This window comes from Pinus tabuliformis, chromosome 4_1 (genome assembly GCF_031772625.1).
Source record: "Pinus tabuliformis cultivar Carrire ecotype Pingquan chromosome 4_1, CPIR1, whole genome shotgun sequence".
Lineage (NCBI taxonomy): Eukaryota > Viridiplantae > Streptophyta > Pinopsida > Pinales > Pinaceae > Pinus > Pinus tabuliformis.
Genome location: NC_142303.1, coordinates 441112648 through 441124651, shown reverse-complemented (window position 1 = coordinate 441124651; position 12004 = coordinate 441112648). Strand labels below are relative to the sequence as shown.

Below are 12004 nucleotides of genomic sequence, written 5' to 3'. Positions count from 1 at the left end.
CTTTTTAAGAATTTTTTTTTTTAATTAAATTTATTGGAGAGATGTTTTATATTTTAACATGGAAAATGTTATTGGAGTTGTTTTTATTTAGATTTTTCAAAAAAAAAATTGGCGGGTTTTTTTTTTCTGTCTAATTTTCTAAAATTTACTAAGAATTTATTGAAATTAGAGGTTTGGTAGGTAATCTATGCACAATCAAAGTGCCCTAGTGTTTTCCATGGTGCTTAATCCATATATATAGTGAAAAAACTAATTTAAATAACACAAATCAAGATTTCACCTCAAATTTTTCTGCGAGATTCCGACTTGGGAAACTCCAAAAAATGTGAGTACAGACAACTCCAATGTTATTATATAGTTATATTATATGATATAGCAATAAAAAAAGGAAATGCTTTAAAAAAGATAAAAAAATTACATTTAATGAAATATATGATATATAGGTTATTAAGTATAAAACAGATTTATATTCTTTATAATTTAGTTATTAATTACTATAAATCTATCTTAATTTTGGATGTTGTGTTCGAAGACAAATAAAATCTTTTGAAGTGCAAACCACTTTGATATCACTAAAAATACAAATTTTTTATTTTTATTTTTATTTTTTATTTTTTATATTTTTTAAGTTATTGGTAAGACATCTTTTCTATTTATTTATTTATTTATAAATTATGGTAACAAGAATTAATTTTTTATTATTATCTATCCTTCTCACTCATGAACACATTACATCATTGCATTTATTTGCTTATATTAGACTTTGGCTATCATAACTTCACCATACAAATATATTCATCGTGATAATAAAATTGATATTATCTTGTCACAAACCCCGACCCTTCAATTTGTTTTTTGTACAAATCTACATAAGCACTCCCAAAGTTGAGACTTTTGTTTTCCTATTATTCAATTCTCTTAAAACATAACTCCAAAACCTATCTATTCCTTTTTGGAGAATAAGCAAAGAATAATTTATCAAGTATATTTCTTCTTTGCAAATTTAACTCTTTTATTTTGATTTCCTAACACTACTATGAGAATTGCCCCATTTGTTCCTCTCCCTATTGACTTGACTTTGAAATTAAACAATATTCCCTATTCGCTATTTGTTTTGTTTTGGCATGGATCTTTGATTTAGCCCATCGTGGATTACTAGTTGTACCACTTCTTGAACAGTGTGGCCATCCCAATTCTTCCAAGTTTTAATGGTCACGTGATATTCACATGGTAATCAGTACTATGGCAAGGTGGACGCATCAGAATGTTTCCCTAAGATCCAACGATGGAGCTTTACTTACATAACCCTAACCTATCGTTTTGCCTCCCTTCCTGCCTCATTTGGTCTCTGAATGATTTCGAAGAGTGCCATGTCAATACTATCTCTCCTTGTTGCAGCTGGACCTTGCACCAGAGTTCTATGGCAAGCAAAAATTCTCTTGACTGTGAAGTTTCCACTAACGCCTGGTAAGGGATTAAATCAAACTTGAAGCCCTTACACTCTGCGCCTTTGCGTTTTCATCTATTTTTTTTCGTTTTCTTAGTTATACACCTCCTTTTTCTTCTTACCATTCCAGGTAAAGGGGTGTGAAGCTAACAGGGAGGTCATAACGCTGGAATCCGATACCCATAAACCTCCTCTGGACGAAATGTAAGTACACTTTTGGTAATAATCGCTAAGAGAAGGGTTAACTAATTCTTTTGTACAATGATTCTAATTTAAACATTGTTAGTTTAACTTTCTTGGATTCTTTGATTCCAGGTCTTACGGTGCCTCCTGGTGTCGTCCTTTACCAGTGCGGAATAGGAGTGAGATTGTCGGGAACGCACTCCTCCCTACAGGCATCAAGGGCAGTAATTTGAGCTGGAAACCCCCTTTTTTTCTGAATGTTGAGTTGTCGCTCAGTTCGGCCGACAGTTGTGTCTATTTCAAAGTTGACCCCTTCTGGAGCGTTTTATTACTTACCCATTGTGGGAGAATCTTATCAGCTTTGCTCCTGACAGGTAAACTTCACCATTCTGATGGTTGTAAATATCCTTACGTTTTTAAGGTTTTATAAGAATATAATGGTTTTTGTTTTGTTTTTTTTCTATTTCTACCCTGTAACAGGTAAACCCCTTCATTCTCTCGCTCAGATTCCCTCATGGAGAGTTTGGAATAGGAGTCTTTTTCCCTTGTCCCTAACGACCATCATTCTGCAACAGGTAGATGGTTTCTACTTTCCTTGACTATTTGTCATTACAGTTACAATTTGAACCCAAATACTCTATATTTTTTGAGTACGATTAGGTTCCAGGGCTTATCATGCAATGGCGTAGACCTTGTTTTCTTAGGCCTCTGGCCTGTCAGTTGCTCAACATATATGAATTGAAATGTATATATTTGGAATGCAATTTTCGAATTGGGTCCTCCAGTAATTTTCTAGAAACCTCTGAAAAGAGCTCCGTTTTTCATTTTATTCAATCCTCTCTTTATTACTTATTTCCATGGATTATATACTTAGTGTATTTTCGTTTTAACAGTTTGGCTACGGAAACTATGTTTTTCTTCCTACAATTCACGCTTGGTAATTTAACCTTTGCATACTTCCTAGGGTAGAAACAAAGTTGGTAATCATTCTCTTTATTTTTGTGGTTAAATCGGCTATGTATTTTTTATTTAATTGAATAACTATGGTTTTTTTTCTTCTAAAATTTGTTTAGACACCATAGCACATAACTGTTATAGAAATTAGAAATCAAATCTTCTTAAGTCAATGCGATATTATATATACATGTATATGTGGATTGACTTCCATTTGCAACCACAATGTGGTCATAATGTGCCTGGGGCATTTCTGTAACCTTCGGTTAGATTGACGATTTGCTGACGCAAATTAATTCTCCAGTTTCATTTATTGTCTATTTCTGTGCAACGGTTTATTTCTCAGGCGTCTTTTTTCTTTTTTACGTTTATTTTTGTAAAATAAACTTTAACATGGTACAATTTTTAAGTAATCCTTGAAAGCTATATGGAGTTTGGTATAGTTTGCGGTTTATACATCAATCTAATAGTGAGCCCAATTAATTATAAGTAAAATTCTCACTATTAACAATTTTAATTGTTGGAATCGTATGTCATACGGTATTGGCCCTGTGGCTACTCTAGCTCGAATCAATGATTCCAAAGGCCTTTGTTCAATTTCTTAATTTACTCTGGCTCAATTTAGTAACTAGGAGTCACGCCTGCCTAAGTCTGGTTTCTAATTATTTGCTGAATAATGTTCGTCGGATTTATAGATAAAATAATTAATTTACCCGTCAGTTGTTCTTAATTTGCTACCCATTTTTTTTCTGCACCTGCTACCACAATTAGGACATAGGATCTTCACAAATTTAGTTAAAATTATTTACCCGCTTAGCCGCCATCTTATATTGCAGAATTTATTTATCAGGAAACCACAATTAGGACATAGGATCTTCACAAATTTAGTTAAAATTATTTACCCGCTTAGCCGCCATCTTATATTGCAGAATTTATTTATCAGGAAACTAAGACGTTACTGCACGATTTGGAAACCCAAATCTGATAATCACCTCTAATTTTCTACCGAGTACATGGCCACTTGGTTAAATTGCCTACTCCCTTGACTTTTCTCTTAACTATGATTATATCTTTTTCACGCTCTTTATAATTCTAACTTTGCTCATCATAATTTTTCACAAAATATTTAATATCAAAGGTTCGACATATAACATAATCATAAACGAATAACTTAACCAATAATTGAATCATTATGGAGGAGTATATTTGGGTCTGGTTTTTGGAGTAATGTGTTTAAATACAAATACCTAAAGGATCATGACATTCTATATTGGTATGAGAATGTATTGGTATGAGAAAGAATGTATAGTTACCCCGATGAGCTTGGCAATATGGCTTAGTTTCCAAAAGATTGCTATTTTTTTTACATCATCTAGCTTGGTTTAGGGGGTCGGGTCATAGGATCCCCATAGACGTTGATCATAATCTGGGTTCTGGCATGGAATGCAACATATCCAAGGCATTCATTTGGTGTTTAAATGGGTGTAGTATTTATTCCTGGAATCAAGGTATATCCTCTTGGCGGGGTCTTTATCCTCTGGAAAACTGCTCAAGGGATGAGATTCGATGGGCCAACGGTGCTCGAATGGAAAAGGATTTTTGCCGGCATGAAACCACTGGGTATATGCAGTGGGAAATATCATGGTTGCTGATATATATTATACCTTCTGCGATAGGGAGGCTCAGCATAAGGAAAATCTTGTATTATACGCTTATTGGAAGACCAATATTCCTATCAAAATAATCCTATTTTCCTTGCTAGCCTATCAGAACAAAAATCTCACTTGGGAAAACCTCCAAAGTGACAAGTGGCGTGGGCCCAGTATCTACTCAATTTGCAAAATGGACAAAGAAAACAACTGTTATATGTTTCTCAAATGCCACCTAACGATCTAGGTATGGGATAAACTGGCCCTTCACTTTGGTTTTCCTCGTAAACATTTTGACAATATTGTGGATTGCATGGAATGGTGGAGTAAGCAGAAGATTTCATGGAGGATCATTCCCTCTCTTTTATTTTGGGCTATATGGAAATGGCGGAACAAGCATATTTTTGAGAATTCCATTGAAGATTTCATGCTGGCTTTTTAGAGCATTATATCATGTCACTCCATGTTTCCTTTACATGATATTAATAATAATGAAAAACAATTCAAGCATCCTAATCCTCAGCTGGAGTATCCATTTGGTTTCTTCGATGGTGTGACGCAAATGAACAATTGTGGTTGTGGCTTTTGGATAGCCATATCAAAAGAATTGGAATACAGGATTCAGTGGAATGCGAGGAGTGGTACAAATACTAGGGCAGAACCAATGGCCTTATGGGGTCTATTATGTTTCACAAACTTCCTCAATATAACTGACATTCATATATTTGGGGATTCTAAGATTATCACTTATCATGTAAATGGATGTGCGAATATCAATCAACCATCGCTCCTTGGTTGGTTATGGATAATTGATAATCTTTGGACTCATTTCAACGACTCTACAATTAAGCATATAGGCAGAGAACATAATCAATTAGTTGATGAGATTTCAAAGAAGGGACTTCAAGGAAATCTGGGTGATATGCACATTGATAGAATTTTAGAAGACAATGTTCTAGATGTTGGGGAATTTCCATTCCCTGGGTAATTCCTGTGTTTATCTTTTTTTGATTTAATTTTGTGTATCTTTTTCTTTCTTTTGAATCTGCTGGCCAGCCACATAGACATCATGTTGGTGATTGGATATAAAATATATGGGTGGTAATATGGTACAACTTTGTCTATCCACATTGGCCATATTGTTGGATAAAATACTTCTTTTGATCCCAGTCTAATTCAGATTGGGAAGCATGCATGCTCTCCCAGATGGTACTATGTTAATTAGGATGAATGATATCTATGTTTTGTATATGATCCAATATGATAATATATAATGTTTTTTTCGCACTTGGATAATAAATAAATAAATAAATAAATAATTGTAGAATAACTTAACCAATAACTTGAATTATATAACAATTTATTAAATTAGTCTTTACCCATCTAGACTAAAGTATATATGTATATATAGTTTTTAGTTTGTATGCAATCATTACGATTAATTAATACCTTTTTGTCAACTTCGTTTTTACACACAATTCCATACTAGAATTAAATGAAATCATATTTCCTATACACACAAATTTCCTAATCGTATGAGTCGATTGATATAATTTTGGAAGACAATGTTCTAGATGTTGGGGAATTTCCATTCCTTAGGTAATTCCTGTGTTTATCTTTTTTTAATTTAATTTTGTGTATCTTTTTCTTTCTTCTGAATCTGTTGGCCACATAGACATCATGTTGGTGATTAGATATAAAAGATATGGGTGGTAATATGGTACAACTTCGTCTATCCACATTGGCCATATTGCTAGATGAAATACTTTTTTTGATCCCCTTCTAATTCAGATTGGGAAGCATGCATGCTCTCCTTGATGGTACTATGTTAATTAGGATGGAAGATGTCTATGTTTTGTATATGATCCAATATGATAATATATAATGCTTTTTTCGTACTTGGAAAATAAACAAATAAAAATCAATAAATCAATAAATAAATTATTAACGAATAACTTAACCAATAACTTGAATTATATAACAATTTATTAAATTAGTCTCTACTAAGATCTAGACAAAAGCATATATGTATATATAGTTTCTAGTTTGTATGCAATCATTACGATTAATTGATACCTTTTTGTCAATTTCCTTTTAACACACAATTCCATACCGAAATTAAATGAAATCATATTTCCTATACACACAAATTTCCTAATCGTATGACTTGATGGAATACACTTGGGAATTCACACTTTCCACCTGACCATGAAATGCTTCCTTTAGTTATCCCCTGTGTTGAGATGTGCTTGTTAGTGGAATCGACAACTCCTTTTGATTCCATAATAATGTATTTAATCAATTTACATAATAATAGCAGATTTTTCTTAGTAGTGTTTTTCTCTCTGGTTTTGCCAACTCACTTGCCTAGTATTTTTTTCTTTTCTTTTTGAAAATGGTGTTTCTTCCTTTTTCTTTAAAGTCTATCTTTCTCACCCACCCACTTGCCTAGGATTTTTTCTTTTCTTTTTTTGAAAAATGTGTTTTTTTCCTTTTTCTTTAAAGTATACCTTTCTCACCCGTGGTGCTATATTCCACCCATACTCAATGCTTTTCTTTAGTAAGTAATTTAATGCATCTTTCTCTCTCATCTTATTATCTTATTTATTGCCTCTTAGGTATTCTTAGGAGTCTATTTTTGGGAATATTTTTTTTGGTCTTATCTGTTAGAGCCTAAATTTACCTCAGGCTGAGAAAGGTAGGATCTAGGGTAACATCAAACCATGCTTAACCTGGTAGCTAGCCCTACTAGGTCGGGAGAGTTCTCTCTCCTGGTCAATCTCAGCGAAATATAGTCAATAGGGCTAGAGATGGTTGATTTTAGGCTAGGTATGTATGCAAAAGAGTTTGATTGAATGTAATGATGTTTTGTTGGCTCAAATGGAAAGACAGATTTTGGGTTTGGGGAATGAGGCTCAATTTTCCTACAAGGATGTAGTGCAAGAGAAAGACTCCAATCTAGTGGATGTTCCTTAGTACAAACACAAACCTTACATTATAAAACAAATGAAACAAGTTCCTACCATGGAGGTAAACTTATTATAGGTAAACCACCTATTTCCTACTCTCCAACTTTTCGCTCATCGTGGGATTATGAAATAACATTTGAACGAAGTCACTTTCCTTTCATGTCCCGAGTGAGAAAGTCTTTGTCAAAGTATGTTGTGACACAACCCATGGAAAAATTGATCAGCCAATTTTTCTTTCAAGATTTTATTTTCAATTAAATTTATGGTAACAAAGTCCACCCATGTTTTATACTTTAAGATGGGAAATGTTATTATCTTTGTGTTGTTATAGGTAAGGATATTACATTGATTTTGTGGTCAAACTCATAATATTTTGGGGTTGATTTGACATTTTTAATTAAGTTTTCTTTAAATATTGAAATTTATTATTTTTTAACATTATTTTAATTTATTTTTCTGTAATTTGATTGGCTATGAAAATGAACATGTTATTTCTCAATACATGGATTAATGAGCCAAAAGTACACATATCTCGTTAAACTTTTTTGACCTCTTCTTTTTTCTTTTTTTATATAATTAACCATTTAAAAAATCTATTCACAAATTCCAATTACATAGGTCAAAAATTTAATTATAAAATACTTTAATTTATATAAAATTTAATTATTAAATACAAGTAAAACTTAATAATACCTTACAATAAATATTTAAAAAGTTATATAGTACCTTGGCTATAAAGATTTCATTCTGGTAAACTTGTAAATTCATACACATGCATGGAACTATGACTTATTAATCACTATATTAAGTGTTCCTATCCTGTTACAACAAATTATATGTTTTTACTAATTATATTTTCTTAAATTAAAAATTGTTTTCTTTAATTATAATATTTTCATAATTATTTAACTTGGCTTTTAAATTAAACATACATTTTTTAATTTTTAGTTGTTATTGTATAATATTCAACTACAATTAATTAATGTTTCCATATGTTTCAACCAATGAAAAAATTATAATTTAATCTTTAAAAGGAATATTTTCTTTAACTAAAATATTTTCATAATTATTTAATTCTGCAAAATAATATGATAAACTATAAAATATCTAATATATTTATATTTTTTAAAAGCATTATTGAAAATTTTCATGGAAATAGAATTTTATACTTCCTGATAAAGGCTAATAAAACATTATTATGGTTGTTGGGTAGGATTAGATTCTCTACTACACAATGCAAAATTACAAATAACAAAATACACAGATTCCAAAATAACTAAATATGTGAATTTAGGAATTAGTAAAATCTAAATAGTCCAGATTAGAAACCTTAACAATAATTTGAATTCAATATTTTTACTTTATTGTAATTATATTTAAATTAGGCCGTAGGGAGAAGCTAAATTAGGCCGTAGGGAGAAGCTACTCTGTAGCACTTGTTATATAACATTATATTACATGATATGGCAATAAATAAATAATAAATAAATTTTATGTATATGATAATGCTTAAAAAAACTAAAAAAAAAATAGATTTAATGAAAGTTTATCTTCTTCATATGATATATAACTTTTTTAGTATAAAAAGGATTTATACTCCTTATAACATAGGTATTAACCACTATAAATCTACCTTAATTTTGGATGTAATGAATAAAACATTTGAGATGCAAACTACTTTGATATCACTAAAGATTTGATCTTTCTCAGCGCTTAGTACTTGAAAATTCCATTGAACACCTGAATTGGGTAATCTACACAGTTTAAAGCTTTGTTGGATTTTGACCAGAAACATTCCCTCAAAAGAGACTAAAATATAAAATAATGAAATTATTTAAAATGTTTTAACCATAACGTTTTTATTTTCTATTTTTCAGTTGATTTTATATATATATATATATATATATATATAACATTGAAATATTTTACTTAATAGGATCATAGTGAAATAATTTTTTTATAAACTACACTGGTAGAGAGTAAAAAGTTTTTATGTGATTAATATATTTTTAAATACATGTATATTGAAATTTTTAATTCATTATCTACATTGAATTTTTTATTATCATTGATATTTTAAATGCAAAGTGTTAATTTATATTAAAAATTTAGATAAATGACACCCCTATGATATGAAGTTTATATTAATATAAATTAATTGGTATTGATATTCAAATAATTAAATTAAATTATGTCCTAAAATATTTGAAAAAATAAAAATTATACATTTTTAACACTTAAACAATAAAATACAACTCCTTTTTTATTTTTATTTGTAAGACATCTCCATTTTTTTTATAAATATTTCTATTTTTTTTTTTTTAACTTATCTATAACACATCTCCAATAAATTATGGTCACAAGAATTAATTGTTTATTATTATCTATGCTTTTCGCTCATCAACACATTGCATTTATTTGCTTATATTAGACTTTGGCTATCATAACTTCACCATACTAATATATTCATCGTGATAATAAAATTGATATTATTTGTCGCATACCGCCACCCTTCAAATTTTTTTGTACAAATCTAAATAAACACTCCCAAAACCTATCTATTCCTTGTTGGAAAATAAGTAACGAATAATTTGTCCAAGTATATTTTCTCTTTCCAATTTTAACACTTTTATTTTGATTTCCTAACACCACTATGAGAATTGTCCTTAGGGAATTCCACTTGTTCCTCTCCCTATCGACTTGACTTTGAAATTAAGCAATATTCCCTATGCGCTATGATCATATTAAAGGTTAAAGGTATTTATATAATATCATTGCTTTTGATGGTGGTCAGCCTTTGTTGACTATATGTATAAAGTGATATATCTATAATCGATATATTTTACATGCTTGAACTTTTCAACTAAAGGTGGAAACCTCTAGAAGAGGTCCTTGCCCACGTTTCATTTTATATGTTTTGTTTTGGCATCACTCTTTGATTTCGCCCATCGTGGATTACTAGTTGCACCACTTCCTGAACAGTGTGGCCATCCCAATTCTTTCAAGTTTTAATGTGATATTCACATGGTAATTAGTACTATGGCAAGGTGGACGGATCAGAATGTTTCCCTAAGATCCAAGGATGGAGCTTTACTTACATAACCCTAACGTATCGCTTTGCCTCCCTCCCTGCCTCATTTGGTCTCTGAATGGTTTTGAAAACTTGAAAAGTGTCAACAGAGTGACGCCAAGAATATTATCTATCCTTGTTGCAGCTGGACGAAATGTCATTACACCTTTGGTAATAATCGCTAAGAGAAGGGTTTACTAATTCTGTTGTACAATGATTCTAATTTAAGCATTCTTAATTTAACTTTCTTGGATTCTTTGATTGCAGGGCTTCCGGTGCCTGCTGGTGTTGTCCTTTACCAGCGCGGAATAGGAGTGAGATCGTTGGGAACGCACTCCTCCCTCTAGGCATCAATATCAAGGTAAGTAATTTGAGCTGGAAATCCCCTTTTCTTTTCTGAATGATGAGTTGTCGCTCAGTTCGGCCGACAATTGTGTCTATTTCAGGGTTCACCCCTTATGGAGCATTTTGTTATTACCCATTTTGTCTTTGTCAAATTTTCTCACCACCTTTGATGCACTACTGACCCTAAATTGCATAGCCAAAATTACAGGAGCAGGGAAATTGGTTCCACTGCCATACACAGGTATAAGTCCCCATTCCATGTATTAAGCCTTTCATCTTTAAATATAACGTGTTCTATATTTATTTACTTTTCAGAATATCTAAGGCTCATGTTTTTTTTGTTTTTTTTTTTCTTCGGCTTTTATTCTCCCATCTTGTCGTCACTCTACTTGGTCTAGTTAATTTATTCACGATTTCTACTCTATCAGGTTAATTTGTCACGAGCACTCATTTTTATACCTCATTTCAAGATATATTTATACCGTATTTTCCGGTTTTTGTGGGAGAATCTCATCAGCTTTTGTTTCGTTTTTTATGGTTGTAAATATCCTTACGTTTTTAAGGTTTTATAAGAATCTAATGGTTTTTGTTTTTTTTGTTTCTATTTCTACCCTGTAACAGGTAAATCCCTTCTTTCTCTCGCTCAGATTCCCTCATGGAGAGTTTGGAATAGGAGTCCTTTTCCCTAACGACCATCATTCTGCAACATGCCTGTGGTTTCTACTTTCCTTGACTACTTGTCATTACAGTTACAATTTGCACCCGACGACTCTATATTGTTTGAGTAGGATTAGGTTCCCGGGCTTATCATGCAATGGAATAGCCCTTGTTTTCTTAGGCTTCTAGCCTGTAAGTTATTCAACATATATGAATTGAAATGTATATATTTGTAATACAATTTTCGAATTGGGTCCTCCAGTAATTTTCTGGAAACCTCTAAAAAGAGCCCTGCTTTTTATTTTATTCAATCCTTTCTTTGTTATCTATTTCCATGGATTATATACTTAATGTATTTTTGTTTTAACAATTTGGCTTTGGAAACTATTTTTTTCTTCCTAGCATTCACGCTTGGTAATTTAACCTTTGCATACTTCCTAGGGTAGAAACAAAGTTGCTAATCATTCTGTTTTCTTTTGTGGTTAAATCGGCTATGTAATAATATTTAATTGAATAATTCTGTTTTTTCTTTTCTAAAATTTGTTTAGACACCATAGCGCATAATTGTTATAGGATTTAGAAATCAAATCTTCTCAAGTCAATGCGATACTATATATACATTTATATCTGGATTGACTTCAATTTGCAACCCTAGGATGTAAATTTTATTTTGTTTTCTCATAGTGTGGTGACAATGTGCCTGGGGCATCTCTGTAACCTCCAGTTAGAT

General features: G+C 31.3%; 1 long non-coding RNA gene across 2 annotated transcripts; it reads left to right on the top strand.

Moving 5' to 3' along the window:
- The first annotated feature begins 1314 nt into the window (after positions 1-1314).
- Positions 1315-2464, top strand: LOC149176226 (uncharacterized). Of its 2 annotated transcripts, none has more exons than XR_016258632.1 (4): positions 1315-1467; positions 1578-1651; positions 1763-2004; positions 2137-2464. It is a non-coding gene; the product is annotated as an uncharacterized LOC149176226 (long non-coding RNA). The 2 variants fall into 2 exon arrangements; XR_016258631.1 differs by having other exon boundaries at positions 2111-2464.
- The last annotated feature ends 9540 nt before the right edge of the window (positions 2465-12004 follow it).